The sequence below is a fragment of the Podarcis liolepis genome, assembly GCF_965112155.1.
Source record: "Podarcis liolepis genome assembly, chromosome: 1".
Taxonomy (NCBI): Eukaryota; Metazoa; Chordata; class Lepidosauria; order Squamata; family Lacertidae; genus Podarcis; species Podarcis liolepis.
In genome coordinates, this window is record NC_139554.1 from 10,924,547 (window position 1) to 10,940,649 (window position 16,103).

At 46.8% G+C, this 16,103-nt stretch overlaps 1 protein-coding gene and 1 long non-coding RNA gene across 2 annotated transcripts in view; both read right to left on the reverse strand.

The window, feature by feature from the left end:
- ESR2 (estrogen receptor 2) overlaps positions 1-1,125 on the reverse strand; it is a 66,540-nt gene extending 65,415 nt beyond the window's left edge. The window contains exon 1 of the mRNA XM_083518736.1: positions 764-1,125. The gene's annotated coding sequence lies outside the window, so the exon portion shown is untranslated. The remainder of the gene's footprint in view (positions 1-763) is intronic.
- Positions 1-16,103, reverse strand: part of LOC310685961 — a 209,270-nt gene that overhangs the window by 136,722 nt on the left and 56,445 nt on the right. The window lies entirely within an intron of this gene.

The following is a 16,103-nucleotide window of genomic DNA, read 5'->3' on the forward strand; positions in this document are numbered from 1 at the left end:
TAACAGTCCTTAAAAAAAAGAGTGGAGTATAGACACAAAGGCTGAAAAAACTCATCCCAATGGTGATCCTATGCCTTCCGACTCAGAAGTAATCTCCATTGAACTCAATGAGGCGTGTTCCAGAGTTATTTGTATATAGGATTACATATTTAATTTCCCCCACCGCTCAGACTGGGCTCAAGCCAAAAATCACTGCTCCACATCTTTATAATGGATTTGAGTAATTTTTGCCCAAATAAACTCCAGTGAAACAGGAAACTCCAAGCATATGAAAAAATAAATTATTTGGCTTTTCTCTCATTCATATCCAGCTTCCCCATCATTTTGGTTAAAGTATTCACGTGAGTTTTTGAACACTTGTGCCATCCCCAGTCTTTCTTCTTCAGGTGTCATTTAAACACACACACACACACACACACACACACACACGTACACGGAAGCAAACCACAAATGACTTAAGTAACAAACTTTAGCAATTTTTTTTAGACAACTTTAAGAGTTAAAAAATCTGAAAATTCTGAAATGGTCATGAGAAAGGCCATTTTGAGCTTTCTAAATCTAACTGTCCTCTTTCCAGAATTATTATCAATCAAATCAACAATAGCATCATTTATTGCTCTCCCATACCCCTTTCCATGATCCATTACCTAGCAATCATTTTTATATTCTCTCTCTCTCTCTCTCTCTCTCTCTCTTTCATTCACTCATACACAATCCCTCTCTATATGTATTAAAATTCACACAGCTCAATACAAGCACCTACCTGAGTGCTTTTGAATGGATCGTTCTTGACTCTGCAATTACTGGGAACGCATTAAACCCGAGCCGGCATTTCCGAGTTTGCTTTTTCTGCTTCCTTTTGCCTCACCAGAGCAACAGCTGTATCCAAGACCGGCTCCGGCAGCACACCGCTGAGCCTCCGTGAGCTCAAATACCAGCCGCTCCGGAGCGGTATCTTGTCAGCTAGTGAGCGCGCACACACGCACACATGCAGACGCCCGGTGTTTTCTTTCCCCGGCAAAAGCAACAGCTTAGTTGAAGTTCCCCTCCTCCTTCCCTGACATGACAAATTTCAGAAGCTTCTTAGTCACTGCCTGCTCTAGTGCCCAGCCTTGCCTGTGCTCGTTCCAAACTAGACTATCCTTGTAGGCACCGCCAGGATAATCTATTATCTGACAACACAGACCTAATTACCAAAGGAAACATTTGAATCACGCTTTCCAAGTGTCCTTAACCCAGGGACAGGTCCCTGTGTATTTTATTTATTTATTTATTTATTTAAGGGTGTGCTGGTGGTAAAAAAAAACCTCTCCCTTCTATTCCTCGAGAGAGGGGGAGTTGGGGAAGGATTTTTTAAAATTTATTTAGTAAGTTTGCAACTGTGCCCTGACAGAATGCAATAGAAGTCTTCCGTTTGGTTAAATTTGGTAAAAGGAGAGCCAGTCGCGTCTAGATTCCGCACGCAGGCTGCATTAACCTTGGAGTAAGTCTCCTTAGGGACGCGGGTGGCGCTGTGGGTTAAACCACAGAGGCTAGGGCTTGCCGATCAGAAGGTCGGCGGTTCGAATCCCTGCGACCGGGTGAGCTCCTGTTGCTCGGTCCCTGCTCCTGCCCACCTAGCAGTTCGAAAGCACGTCAAAGTGCAAGTAGATAAATAGGTACCGCTCTGGCGGGAAGGTAGACAGCGTTTCCCTGCGCGGCTCTGGTTTGCCAGAAGCGGCTTAGTCATGCTGGCCACATGACCCAGAAGCTGTATTGGCTCCCTCGGCCAATAAAGAGAGATGAGCGTCGCAACCCCAGAGTCGGTCAGGACTGGACCTAATGGTCAGGGGTCCCTTTACCTTTACTCAAGTCTCCTTAAACTCAGTGGGACTTACTTCTGAGCAGTCATGCACGGGATTGCACATGAATGCATGAACGTAACACCAGCGGGCTGCTTCCAAACTTTCACCCTCACCCATAACTGCCCCTCGATGTGATAAATGTCGGTGGATGTGCTTGAGTGGCAGAGGCCATTCTAGATATTCATTCCAGCCAGATCCTCACTATGAGACTAAATGGTAAGGATGGGAAAGAAACGCAGTTCTGATCACATGTAAAGGCGGACTTATTTAATTTGCACTTCCTGGAGCAATGTGTCACCTGAAACACATCTCTCTTTTGAAATTTGCACCTCTCTGAATTTTGCAGTGCAGTATCTCCAGCCATGGGGACACGGGTGGCACTGTGGGTTAAACCACAGAGCCTAGGACTTGCCGATCAGAAGGTCGGCGGTTTGAATCCCCTTGACAGGTTGCGCTCCCGTTGCTCGGTCCCTGCTCCTGCCAACCTAGCAGTTCGAAAGCACGTCAAAGTGCAAGTAGATAAATAGGTACCGCTCCGGCGGGAAGGTAAACGGCGTTTCTATGTGCTGCTCTGGTTCGCCAGAAGCGGCTTAGTCATGCTGGCCACATGACCCAGAAGCTGTACACCGGTGCCCTCGGCCAATAAAGCGAGATGAGCTCCGCAACCCCAGAGTCGGCCACGACTGGACCTAATGGTCAGGGGTCTCTTTACCTTTTTTATCTCCAGCCATGGTAATGTAGATAAAAATGTGTTTGCTAGGGGGAAACACACATAAAAATGCACACGTTGATGGAAAGTATCCTACAAAAGTGAATTACCTTGGGGGAAATTGCTTGCAAAAATGCACCTCCTGGGCAAAATTGCGTTTAAAAATTATATATCAGGAGAACGTCACACTAAAAGTCATGAAGATTATTTTTAAAATGCAGATTGGTGTGGAGATGTGGAGAACAGGACTTAAGATTGGAAGAGTAGACCTAGATTGACAGATTCATCCATCCCTACAGACTGGACAGTCTTATGTTTCTTTGAAGAGCAGGTGTGTGTGTGTGTGTGTGTGTGTGTGTGTGTGTGTGTGTGTGTGACTGTTCTAGTCCATTTCATGCAGAGCCAGCAAAGAAATGCCATCAGCAATGTGCAAAAGGAGGGCACACTTTAGTTGGAGAATGCACGGGGGCAGTGAAGGTTAGAAGTACACAAGGATGTCCATATTTTCATCTGTGCCAAAAGGTCTGGCATTATTGTTGCTTAGGCTGCTGGGTGTTTTTAATAGGTTGTTGCATGTTCATTATTATAATATGTAATTTTTTATTCACAAAACTTCAGGGAGGTGCTTTGACAATGAGCAGTAGCCTCACTAAGGAAGAGACCTAATATAAACTCCCCATAAGCTCTGTGCAAGCAAATCAAGCTGAATGATCAGTAAACAGGCCTTCTGGAAGAGCCCTTACACAGCCAGGGCACCACTACAGAGAAGGCCCTACACCAATCCCATACACCTACTGCCCCACAATCCCAGGTCATTTGATTGGGGAAGAGGAAATCTGACAGATACTTGTTTTCCGGATAGGCATAGGGGAGAAATCTGATCCATTTCACATTAAAGGTGAAGCTACATAATTTGCGCTTTCCAGATAAAGTACATGCACCCGAACACAGCCACTCTTTGAAATTCACGCACCTCTCCAGTGCAATTCTCCAGCAAAATCAAGTGTACAAAAATGCATATAGCAGAGTAATGTACATATTTCAGGAAAATAACACGCAAAAATACATTATGTTAAGGAGCCATTGCTTTGCAAAATTATGTGAATATTAGGCAAAATTCCATACAGAACTAGATATTTAAGTAGAATTTTGCACTAAAAACCTGATGAATTTTGAGAAGGACTTAAAAAAAAAAATCAGACTGCTGATGTGCAAATCAACTAAACTGGATACTGGAAAAATGAGGAGATAAGAGAAACTAAAACTGACAGATTCATCCATCTATAGTCTCAGGCAGGACCAGCCCTCCCATGAGGTGGGGTGAAGCAGCTGCCCCAAGCAGCGGAAGACCCCAAGGCAATGCCCCTGTTAGTATCCTGCCACCTTTGCCAGTGGCAGAGAAGCAGTGCTGACATTAGTGCCACCTTGCGACAAAATCTTGCCAGATCTTGCAGAGCATGTGAAATCTCATGAGATTTTGGCAAGGTCATGCAAGATTGCACCAGAACCCACTAGTATTGTAGAGCTACCAGATTTGGGGAAACTCCTGAGCCTGGAAGGGTTTAAAGTTTACCCGCATCAGAATCTGGTAGCTCTACAATGCAATATATCTGGAGAATACTAGTTACCGGCAATATATATCATCTTGCTCTATTTTCCCAGTGAAGGGCATTAACCAGCAGCAGACATCTACAGGGGGTGAGATCAATTAAAACAGAATGAATCACTGCTCTTTCCAAAATCAATATTAAACCAAAGGCTCTAAGACAGGAGGGTGGAATTACTTAAAACTATATAAATTTAATGCCATGATGCTACTTTGCAAATATGGGGATGGTGGAGCATTTGAAAGGAAAGCCATATGTACTGTTACCGAGTACAACCAAATCTGTATAATGAGTGGTTTTGCAAGGGTGATAATGCAAGTCTAGCACCACAGTGTTCCTTCCAAAAAATAATAATAAATCCTTTTCTAAATCATGCAGGTTTTTAAAGCTGGGAGCTGCTTGTAGCTTATAACCAACTGATCCCCACAGTGCTGATATTGCAAGGACTGCTTATAGATGAGAAACAATGTGCTGATGAGGGGGAGATGAGAGACATTCCCCATCTTGTAAGGTTCTGGTAAGAAGCAGTTATATTCTCACAATTAAAGCCTCTTTATATAAGGAAACTCTTCCTCTATATTGCTCTAAATTCCTCCTGAGGGGTTTTTCACTTGTCACTCTGTCAAAGGGGCTCGGGAGAATCTCCTTCAGAGCAACCATCCCACCAATATTTCAAAATGATTTGTTTATTTCTTGAATAATATTTTTTGCCCCATCCTTCGTCATGAGGTTCCAGGGGAAGGTTACAACAACAGGTTGCGGTCTTCTTCTTCTTTGGTGATCACTCGTAGCCGAGTAAGATTGTCTTACATAAACACGGTCTTAACAATGAGTCTGTAAGTGACTGTGGAGGCTAATTCTGGAACTACACATCCTTCCACAGTGGGGACATAGGTTTCCAGGCAGGAGTTGATCACGGTGTGGATTTGCCAAGCATGCCTTCCTCTTAACATGTTTCTCCCTTGCGTTCTGAGTTTGAGTGTCTTCAAAGCCCATGACACCTTGGTAAAGGCTGTTCTCCAATTGGAGTGCTCGCAGACCAGTGTTTCCCAATTGTTGGTGTTTATACTACATTTTTTTAGATTTGCCTTGAGAGAGTCTTTAAACCTCTTTTGTTGACCACCAGCATTATGCTTTCCATTTTTAAGTTCGGAATAGAATAGTTGCTTTGGAAGACGATCATCAGGCATCCGCACAACATGACCAGTCCAACGAAGATGTTGAAGAATCATTGCTTCAGCACTGGTGATCTTTGCAGGACATACAATAATGAAAACAAATAAATTCATAAAAATTATAAGCCACACACAAAATGGAACAAAGCAATATACATTCAGCAAAAGAAGCAGACGGGAAGGAGAAAACAAGTACTGGTCACGGTTTTTTGAGGACTTGCACTCCCCCCCCCCCCCCGTATCATGGTGGTCTGTGATTGAACAGATCAGACCTCATATTTTGTACTTTGTCCTCCTCTGTCTCATTCAGGGTAGCATCAAGGATTACCAATGCCTGTTTCCCAGAACAGACTTGGGTGACGACCCCACTTCCTATGGGAGAGGAGGGGTGAGCTATCAATGGTTTCCCACAGGTATCTGCTCAGCCACTGTGAGAACAGGATGGTGGACTGGCTTGGCCTGATCCATCAGGCTCTTCTTAGCTTGTTAGAACTCACCTTGCTCCCCAAGATGGCAGTTAAGGATGTAAGGAGGAGGCATCCCGTCCTGTGTTCGCCGCAATCAGCGCTGTTTTGGTTCTGCTGCAGTTCGGCTTCTGCTAAAACCTACTTTATTTGTCTTGCTATCTGCTATAGACGAAACTAACATAACTAAGTTTGTAATTAATTCTAATAGCCCCTGATTAGTAGTAGGGGATGAATTTGTTTGGTTCACGTATTGATGTGAATCTACACCAACTGAAACGCAGGTATCCTTCACACTTCTCAGATTTCTTTACAATGCAGCTCTCCAATGAAAGAAATGTGTACCTAATATTAGGGGAAAGTGCACACAAAAATCAATGGTGAAAGCAATGCAAAAAAGAGAGAGAGTATTATATTCTGGGGGAAGGAATGCTTGCAAAATTGTACATTTTAGGTAAAAATATACATGTACATTTTAATATACATATACATTATAATGCAGACTCCTAATAAATAAATAAATCTCAAACTAATGTGGAAATGAGTAAAACTGTAGACTGGAAAACTGAGAACCTGAGAGAAACCAAATCAGACAGTTATTCGTCTTTCCTTACTTTATGTAGCCCTCTGGTGGTTGATCCTCTGTCCTCCATAATAATCGTTTAAGCTAGAATAACTAAACCCCACCCTGTGTCCAGTCCATACCATCAACCCCCCCCCCTTTTAAAGGACTCAATAAAATTAATGGGCTTGGAGAATTGGAAAAATGGGCTTCTCATGCAAGGTCAACCTTTTAATATATTGTTATGAGGGGGTTTGGGGGGGGAGTAGGCTGTATGTCCAGACTCTTCTAATTCCTGCATCCAGCAAATGTTAAAATCTAAGGAAGGGTTCAAAGTATTGGAATAGCCAGGGTAACAAACGAAGTAGCTGTGTGTCTGGACCCCGCAACCACCCCTCGCTGATGAATAAAACACACCAGAACACAGATATTAATGTTATTGGGCAAATTTTGGCCACAACTTTATTGATTACAGAATGTGAGTGATAATTGGCTTAGGCATTGAATGGACTATATCTGACTCCTGCCCACTGTGCAGTGAGTCCGGTAAGGGTAAACCACCAGAAGGGGAAGCCCCGTCGATGCAAACCAACTCGAGCCCCCCCCCAGGTGTTCCCGACAGGGTTGTGTCATGGCCCTAGCCCCGCTCTGAGCTTCGGACAAGATCCACACCCCCGGATTCCTTTAACAGAATACCCTTAAGCTTGGAGGGGCAGGTGATGGCCACACCTCCCCTCCCCAAGGGGGGGGGTCAAACAATGCCTAACCGTAAAACCTTACAAAGTTGTGACGGTTGCTACGAGGTAGGTGAAAACCAAATGGCCCCATGCCAATTTTGCCAAGTGGAAAAATTCCTACCAGGTCCCTCAACGGCGACCAACCAAGGTCCATAGCAAGGCCTTTGAAAACCTGCAAAAAAAGGAGGGAGGGAGGTTTAAATGGTCCTGGCCACACCCCCACCAGCCAGCGGATTGGCTGGCAGAGTAATGACGTGGCCAGGATCTCCAGGGCAACGCGGGACTTGGTCCCCTGGCCCTGCGGGAGAGTGGGTGGCCACGTGGTCCACCACAACTCCTCTCCACAAGGAAGTGGAGTGGACCTCTGTGCCAGATGGCAAATGGGTGTGCCCTCCTCCCCCAACTTGCTGATAGATAGTTAGAAAAGACAAAGGCCAGAGCTGAGGGTGTGTGTGTGTGTGTGTGTAAGCTAGAAGCCAGAGGAAGAAGCAGGCTGAAGCCTGTGAGAGATAGACATGCCTGATTTCTGCTCATATCCAAGGCTACGGCTATGAACCCCTCCATCATAGACTCAGGTTATACATAAACCATATATCACAAAGACCCCCACAGCTGTTCCTCATTCCAAAGGAAACACAAAACCCTGGAATTTCGCACCAGTCAGAGATGGGTGTGGCATGCGACAGTATATTGCCCGTCAGCTTTTGTGTCTCCTGCTATCACAGGGCAGGAAGGTGCTTTGGAAAATATGCTGAGTCACCACTTTTTTAAAAGAAAAACAAAAAGGCAGGGCACAAACATCCCAGCTGCTCCCACTTGTTTTGAACCAAGGGAGGACTCTCAGGATGGAATTCCATGTTGCACTATAGGGAACACCCCATCTGCAGAAGCACTGCAGCTTTCCAGACAGAACAATATCCTCACTCTTCCCCCTACATGCTGTTTGGGGGTTTCCTGGTGCCTGTGGGAAGCATGTGGGAAGATTAGGCCAGTTTGTGGAAGAGAAGACTATCGGCGCTACTAGCCAAGGCGGCTGCATTCTCTCTCCATCACTGGAGGCAGCAATGCTTCTGAATACCACCTTGGTATTCACAATGGGGAGAGCGCTGTGGTTCTCAGATCTTGCTTGCAGGTTCCCTTAGGCATCCAGTTGGCCAATATGATAACCGGATGCTGGACTACGTGTGCCGTTGCTCTGATCCAGCAGCCAGTCTCTTACGTTCTTAGGAGGAAAGAAACAGGGAGGCAGATTAGAATCACAGAATTGTAGAGCTGGAAAGGACCATGAGGATCATCTAGTTCAGGGGTCAGCAAACATTCCCAGGAGGAGCTGGTCCACTGTCCCTCAGACTTTGTGGGGGGCCGGACCCACCGCCTCCCGAAAGCACCCCCCCTCCTAAAAGCCCCCCCCCCGCCTATGCCACACACGCCACAGTTGCTGCCTCGTCTTCGGCAGCTTCGGTGTCCTCTGTCTTGACAGGGCACAGAGCCCATGCCGCTGGCCTGGGCGGCAGTGGCAGCCTCCGTGCCGCTGCCACTTCCTTCCTGCTCAGCCGCTTCAGCGGGAAGGAAGGGGCGGTGCCCCGATGCCCCTGGCCTGGGCAGCCTCCGCGCTGCCACCGCTTCCTCCCGCTCAGCCACCTCAGCGGGAAGAAAGGGGCAATGCCCAGAGGCGTCCGTGGCTTCTGATTGGCTGCAGGAGCTTCCAGTGTTGCTGCCCGCCCAGAGGCATCCACAGCTTTTGATTGGCTGTGTTGCAGAAGTCAGTCGCTGCGCCTGTTTAGCGTGGGGACTGACTGAGCAGATGGCAGGGTCCGCAAGGTTCGCGGGCCGGATTAATGAACTCCGTAGGCCGTATCTGGCCCACGGGCCTTAGCTTGACAACCTCTGATCTAGTCCAACCCCCTACAATGCAGCTGTCCCGTAGGGGGATCAAACCGGCAACCCTGGTGTAATCAGCACCATGCTCTAACCAACTGAGCTATCAGAAATTGGAACATTTTCTTTTTATCCTGCTTTCACCTTACTGTTTCTTCGCTGCCATTTATTTATAAATGTTCTCAACATGGGCCATGTATAAGACGACCCCTATTTCTGGGAACTACAAATGGGAGGAGATTGCCCAGAGTTGTTGAGCTTTTTTGGGGGGGGGTTGCCGAAAATTGTCTGCACAATTGCCACAGCGACAGCCAATCAACAACAGCCTTTGCCGCAGCCACCAAATCACCTGCCCAATCGCCGCTGACAATCTACTGTTTGCGGCTGCAATCAATCACTCGTGTCCCCCCTCTGCACTATCCATGCCTAAGATGACCCAAAATTTTAATATTATTTTATAATAAAAAAGCATCGGCTTATACACGGAAAACTACGGTAACTTGGTGGGGCTGCACTGAGGTCACAGGAGTGTGACCAATGAGAGGTCCTAGGGGGAGTGGCCAAGTTGTTCTCCTTTTCTGTCCTCCCTCTTCCCTTGCAAATATACTATGTATGCTTAAAATCTAACTGAACTGAACAGTGTCTTACTTTGGATCAGAAGGGGGGGGGGTCTCTGCTGCCACAATTGTTTCTCTGCTGAGAGAAATACTGTGTGGTTCTGGTTCTGTGTCCTGGGTCTCTCCCTATTTTCCTCCTTTGCAAAGAAACAGTGGACATCTTCCAGCCTTCCTCTCTTACTCAATTGCTTCCTGCAGCTATCAGTTTGAACTAACCAATATAATTTCACCCAGCATTAATAGCAGGGATGAAATTTCTCAGAAGGAAACTGTTGTTAGAGCCACAGGTCCCAACACCCTTTAAAAATAACCGTTGCCAGGATTCGCTGGGGGAAGCCACGGTTGTTAAAGTGGTATAACAGTGCTCTTCATGCATGGTGTGACCACAGTCACCCTCCCTTCATTTCAAGGCTGGCAATGCCCAAAAGTGCCTGCCAATCACCCCCAATTCCATTTAGAAGAACGTCTGCCTGTCCATGCTAATGCCTAATGTTAAGTTGTGGGTGAACATATCAGATGACACAGCGATTCTTCAAACAGCTCTTGTTTATTCACAGGCCAGAACTGAACTGAACTGAACTGAAGGGTTCAGCCAGCCTCCACTAGAACGCAACAGTAACCATTTTCTGTAACTATCCAATCACTGAATGTCACTTTCGATCCCTTATTTGCATATGTGGACCTGAACTATTTACAGCAGTGTTCCCCAACCTTGGGCCTCCAGCTGTTTTTGGACTACAACTCCCATCATCCCTCGCTAGCAAGACCAGTGGTCAAGGATGATGGGAATTGTAGTCCAAAAACAGCTGGAGGCCCAAGGTTGGGGAACACTGATCTACAGTATCCCCCTGCCGGCCCAGGGTGAGAACTTCAGTACATAACACCTAACAAGCAAAATAGCACAGCGAACATTGAAAGACCATATATTTTACTCGGCCATCTTCTATTGGCGACATTTGCAAAAACCCCGGACCCCGTAGCTCTTCTCCTGTGCTTTCTGTCTGAAAGGTCTTCCTAGAAAGTAGAGTCATGTTACGGAGAGAAAATTCTTCAAGTAAAGTAAGTTTAATGTCATTCAGACTAGAAAATAAAAGTTCAGGGTGGAGATGCTACTTCCCTGATGGGAACAAGGAGAAGGAAAGATGAGCGGTGAAGTCACGCATGGAGTGGCCAAGTTGTTTACGAATCATCCACATCTCTTGAAGGAGCCGGGCTTTGTTCGTTGCTCAATGCAAACACTTGCAATGACTTAGCTCTGGAGTGCTTTGCTTTTAGAAAATTTGGGGCTGGAGAGAGACGGACAAGTGTTTTCTTTGTTATTGTCAAGAAGATGAGTTGCACGGAACAAGAAGAAGAGAGAAAAAACGCTTGCCCACTTCATTGCTTTCCTTAAGGCCTGTGAGATTTCATCTATCACACCCGCCAAAAAACTATTTGGCTCAGGGCCTCTTCTGACATTACAGGGAAAGACAAGTTCTTGTTTATTCATCATGTGTCTCTGTGGTGAACTCCACAACCTGTAGAAAAGGAAACGCATATCTGAAAGCACACTGTAATTATTCGCAGAAGGGTTGTGACCAATTGTAGATACCGGACCGACGTTTACCATGTTTCAATGTATGCATCTCTCCTCAACTTGTTGCAGTTGTCACTGAGGCTATATATCAGCGGTTCCCAAGCTTTTTGAGCCAGTAGGCGCATTTTGAGAAAGTGTTGTGGGTGCTAGTCACAAAATGGCTGCCATGGGGTGTGACAAAATGGCCGCCATACCTAAAAGAGCTGCAAAAGAGACAGAAGAACAAAATGCTGTGTGCAGGCCGCCTCCCCAAAAGCCATTGCTATCAATGGGGGGCGGGGTAGGCACCTACATTAGCTACCACCACAATCGCTCACAGAAAGAAGTACTTTGCATCTCTCCTGTTTAGAACAGAAGGGGGTGGATGTGTCTGTAGGCTGAGCCTAGTCCATGCCAGGGAATCGTTGACCCGCGTCCTCAGATCCAGAGAGAGAGTAAAAGAAAACACCAGGAAAGATCCTTCTTTGGAGGAAAGCAGTTTTATTCTCTGTGCACAGGAGACAGTATGAAGATCCTTCTTAGGTACAAGGTATAGAAAGCATATAGAAAGCAACCCTTCTCTCTCCCTTCACTCCCTCCTCTTCTCATGAACAACCTAATACTTAGGTTCGTTCTGGGGTAGGGGTCTATAATCTCTTATGAAAGCAAGCACGCGAGGTCCCATCATACGAGACATCATCTTCTCCATCATATTTTGCATACATTGCATCAAGCAGGGCATACAGAAGCAGAAAAGCAATAGAAGCATAATTGGACCTATTACCATAGTAAATATTCTCCCCATCCATCCACCTGGGAAGATGCCGTCCAACCAAGACATATCCCAGCCCTCCCAGGTTTGTTCAGGGACATGTGCTACCTTTTCAATTCTTGCTGCCAGATCACGGATAGCCTCGCCATGGTCTGAAATGTTGAAGCAACATGCTCCACCTGTCAGGTTCAGGGCAGCACAAAAACCTCCTTGCTTAGCTAAAATGAAGTCCATTCCCAAACGCAATTGGAGAATAGCCGTTCGGGTTTCATCTAGCTGGGTGGCAACAAGGCGGAGGGCGGTGGCTGTGGCATTGGCCTCAATTTCTACCACTGCTTGGAGCCTGATTATGCGGTTAAAGTTATAGATCGGCCCCCTTGCCCCAGAGATTTTCTCTCCCCGATTCCATGAGGCTGGAGCATAATGGGCCAGTATCCTTTCCGGAGGCCACTGATTTTTGCCCCAATTCTGGGAGCTGCCACCTGCAAGTGTTGCCAGGTCAGCCGAACGCCTCCTTCTAGGGGGTGCAGAGGCAATCTGGTCAGGAATCCACATGGGGGGTATTAAGTAGGCTGGAAAACAGACCCCATACCATCCTCTTGGGAGGGCATGATAGGCCTTCCTGCCACACACCCAATAAACGTCCTGACCATGGGCAGATGTGGTGCCTGTCAGCAAGCGGGCCAGGCAGGCAGTCAAATTGGAACCAGAAAAGGTTCCTGTCTCTGACTCGGGCATGTTAGTTGGGGCTGGGAAGGTACGATCACAGTGGGAAGTGCCCACATAGGTCTGAGCGTCACTTGCGTCATTTGATTTGTTGACACAAAGGCAGCCAGTGATCCTGTGAACCTGGAAAGGGACGGAATGATTCCATAAAGAAGAATGGTTGCCCAGAGGCTGGAAGGCAACAAGTGGAGTTGTAACCAAGGATTCATTCCAAGGCACAGGGAGGAGTGGCATTCCTCCCAGAGCATCTACAGGGGCCAGAGTGTAGACGGCATAATTGGTCTGATTTGCAGAGAACGCAACCATCTCAGCAACCTGAATCCACTTATTATATGTGTGGTGGGCCCTCCACGATTGCAGCAGTTGTCTGGTCACTGTGAGTGGTATTGGCATTTCAAAGGTCAAATGCAGCAGAAATACCAGCACGGGGACCCACAGTCGTATTTGAGCCATTGTATGCACGGGGAGGGGCTTAGGTAAGTGCTAGAGAGTGGGCTGGGGTGTAATTACGCTGAAAGAAAAGACCCACTAGACACCCTCCTCTGCAGGGGTGGCGTAAAGCAAACCAGGCCCAGGTACCTTCAATAAAGTTCAGTTATGCAAAAGGAAAGGAAAGAAAATGTGAAAATGTCCTCTTTCAATCCATGCTGGATTCTTGAGCCGTGCAAAACGTCAGCTTCCGGAGTGACGTGAGCAGGGCTGTAGTCTGGTGGGCGTCGGGTCGTCTGGTGGGCGCTGGGCATCTTGGGTCCCTTCCAACAAGGCTGGAGCGATGTCTGGGCATCTGGGTCCAATCTGGGTCCTCATCATAGGGATGCAGAGGCTTGACCAAGGCACAAGGCGTTCTGGCAAAAGCTCACCTGTTAAGAGAAGGGATAACAAAGACGGCAGCGATTGCGCAGAACAAACATTTGCACATAAGGTATATTAACTCAAAAGGGTATGCTTGGCAGGAAAATTCACAAGGGGTTAACAGTTCTGTTCCTTGGGTTAAGTTTTTGCCAGGCGAGATTTTTCAAAAGTCTTATTTGTGTGCTCTAAGTTTCAGAACTCTAAGCCATGTTGCAAATTTCAGTTCATTTGCCAGTGTCTGTAGAAAGAGCAATGCACTCCTTGCTTCTGGCAAAGTTTCAAATTCCTCAAAGTATCAATTCCTATGCCGCAGCTCCTTTCAGAGTAAAATTGCACCTTAAAAGAAAAACTTGACAAAGTTCACAGAAAGTATTCACTTGCTTTTTAAGAAAGTCACTTTTCCAGGTTAGTACTTTGGGGCAGGGGGGTGGTTAACTCTTGGCCTTCTGGGTTTTTGTGGCTGAACTGTAAATCCAGAAAGTGTGAGGTTCAGGGTAGCTGGCTGAATGCAGCAGTGTCCTTCTGAGATAGCTGCCAAGAGATAAGCTACTCCAAGCACCTGGCACAAGGGGGGGGGGGGAAGCTGATGTCCTGTTACTTTCATGAATGAATGTTAGAAACAGTCAGTTCACATGCTTTCTGCAACAGTCTTTGAGCAAGAACAGAGATGAGAAGAAATCATTTTTGAGAAATCTTATTGTTCCCAGCCTGTGGGGGTGGGGTGTGTCGGGCGTGGGGCCTGTGGGCATTCCATTTTCCAGTGACCCTCTTGCCCGCAGATGGCACAGTGGTTTATTCCCTAGGCGTCTTCTGCTGCCCCTACCATGAGCTTCTTTTTTCTGGCTGTCTGGCTTTTCTGTTTCTTCACCCCTCTGATTATAAGTGGTCTGTGCAAGGGTTAACATCCATTCAAGTCGATTTCCCAAGAAATTCTCATTTTTTTTGAATTTTACGTCTTATGTCAGGAGCTGCTTGCATCACAAAGGTGGTTTTTACAATCACCTCTTGGGCATCATCATCAGGGTCTATGGGGGTGTACTTGCGGAATGCCTCTTTTAATCTCTCAAAAAAATATTCCTGGAGGCTATTTGGGCAGCTGAAAAATCTCAGATAATTTCGCCATATTTGTAGGCCTTTTCGCTGCCTGTCTCATGCCTTCTAAAACATTTCTGTGATAAGTCTCTAAGGCCGCCCTTCCCTCTGTAGTATTGTAATCCCAAGGGGGGGGGGTCCGCCTGGGGTAAGAGACCTCAATTGCAGCGTCAGTATTATTTGCTGCCTTGAGCTGTTCCCTGGCACAGGCATTTTCCTTGCAGACCTCCTCAGTGGTCAGAATTGTGTCCAAAAGCTGACTTACATCATCATAAGTAGGCATATAGGTTTTGAACACACCTTCAAAAAGTCTAATTATTTTTGCAGGATTCTCCTCAAAGGATGGGTTTTGATTTCTCCAGTTACAGACATCTGCACTTGAAAAGGGTATATGCTGGACCGTGTAGGTCCGTTCTGCTTCCGCTCCATTAGCCCCTGGAGGTCCTGGTGGGTCATAAACCCTTCGGAGGGGCCTTACTCCGACCCCACCCTTTTTCTGTGCCTCATGGGACTTATGGAAGGCTGCCCTGGTTGCTGCTTCTATCCATTCCCTCTGCCATTTCTTCCTTTGTGTTGAGGAGCATCCTGCTGCAGCCAACACGTGGGGGCTAACATCCACCTCTTCTGCATAGGGTTGTACATACTGTTGCAATCTCAAAGACTGATACTGAGTTCACTCTCTTCCCTTCTTTGCTAATTCAACCAACCCCTTTACAAATTCCTCATCATCCTTTTCTTCCTCTTCTGATTCATTAGCCTTGGGGGGTTCAGGCTGGGGGCTAGCTCCTCCCGGTGCCTGGGGGCCTGGGTCCAGGGGAGGGGCAGTTGGTGGAGCATAGGGTGGAGGTGGTTTAATGATTTCCCCCTCCTCTTCTCCTGGGTCTGGTATCACTGGGGGCTTTTCTAACTTCCCTGTCGGTCGAACTGCACAAACTGTACTTTGCCTTAATTTGATTCCCCAAGCATCATGCTTTGTGGCTGCTTTCCAGTTGTTTAAAAAACATTCCAGAGGACTACATTGGCTTGCCCCAGACCCCATTTTCAGATTCTCTGCTGCTAACAGGTTGTAAATTCTTTCACTCTCCACACATTACAGCCCTACAATCGCTCGGCCAAGGGGGTCACTAAGCCCTGGCCCACACTTGACAATTCAGTCACTAGAATATCTGACATGCAACATATAACATGACATGCAACATATAACATACAAAACACATCAATATAACATCAGCATGCAATACACAAAACACCAAAATAATTTCCCCTCTGTTCCCCTTTTTACCAAACCTTCCTGGTGGCACACCACTGCCACGCCTCTGTTCCCCTTTTTACCAAACCTCCCTGGTGGCACACCACTGCCACGCCTCTGTTCCCCTTTTCACCAAACCTTCCTGGTGGCACACCACTGCCACGCCTCTGTTCCCCTTTTTACCAAACCTCCCTGGTGGCACACCACTGCCACGCCTCTGTTCCCCTTTTCACCAAACCTTCCTGGTGGCACACCACTGCCACG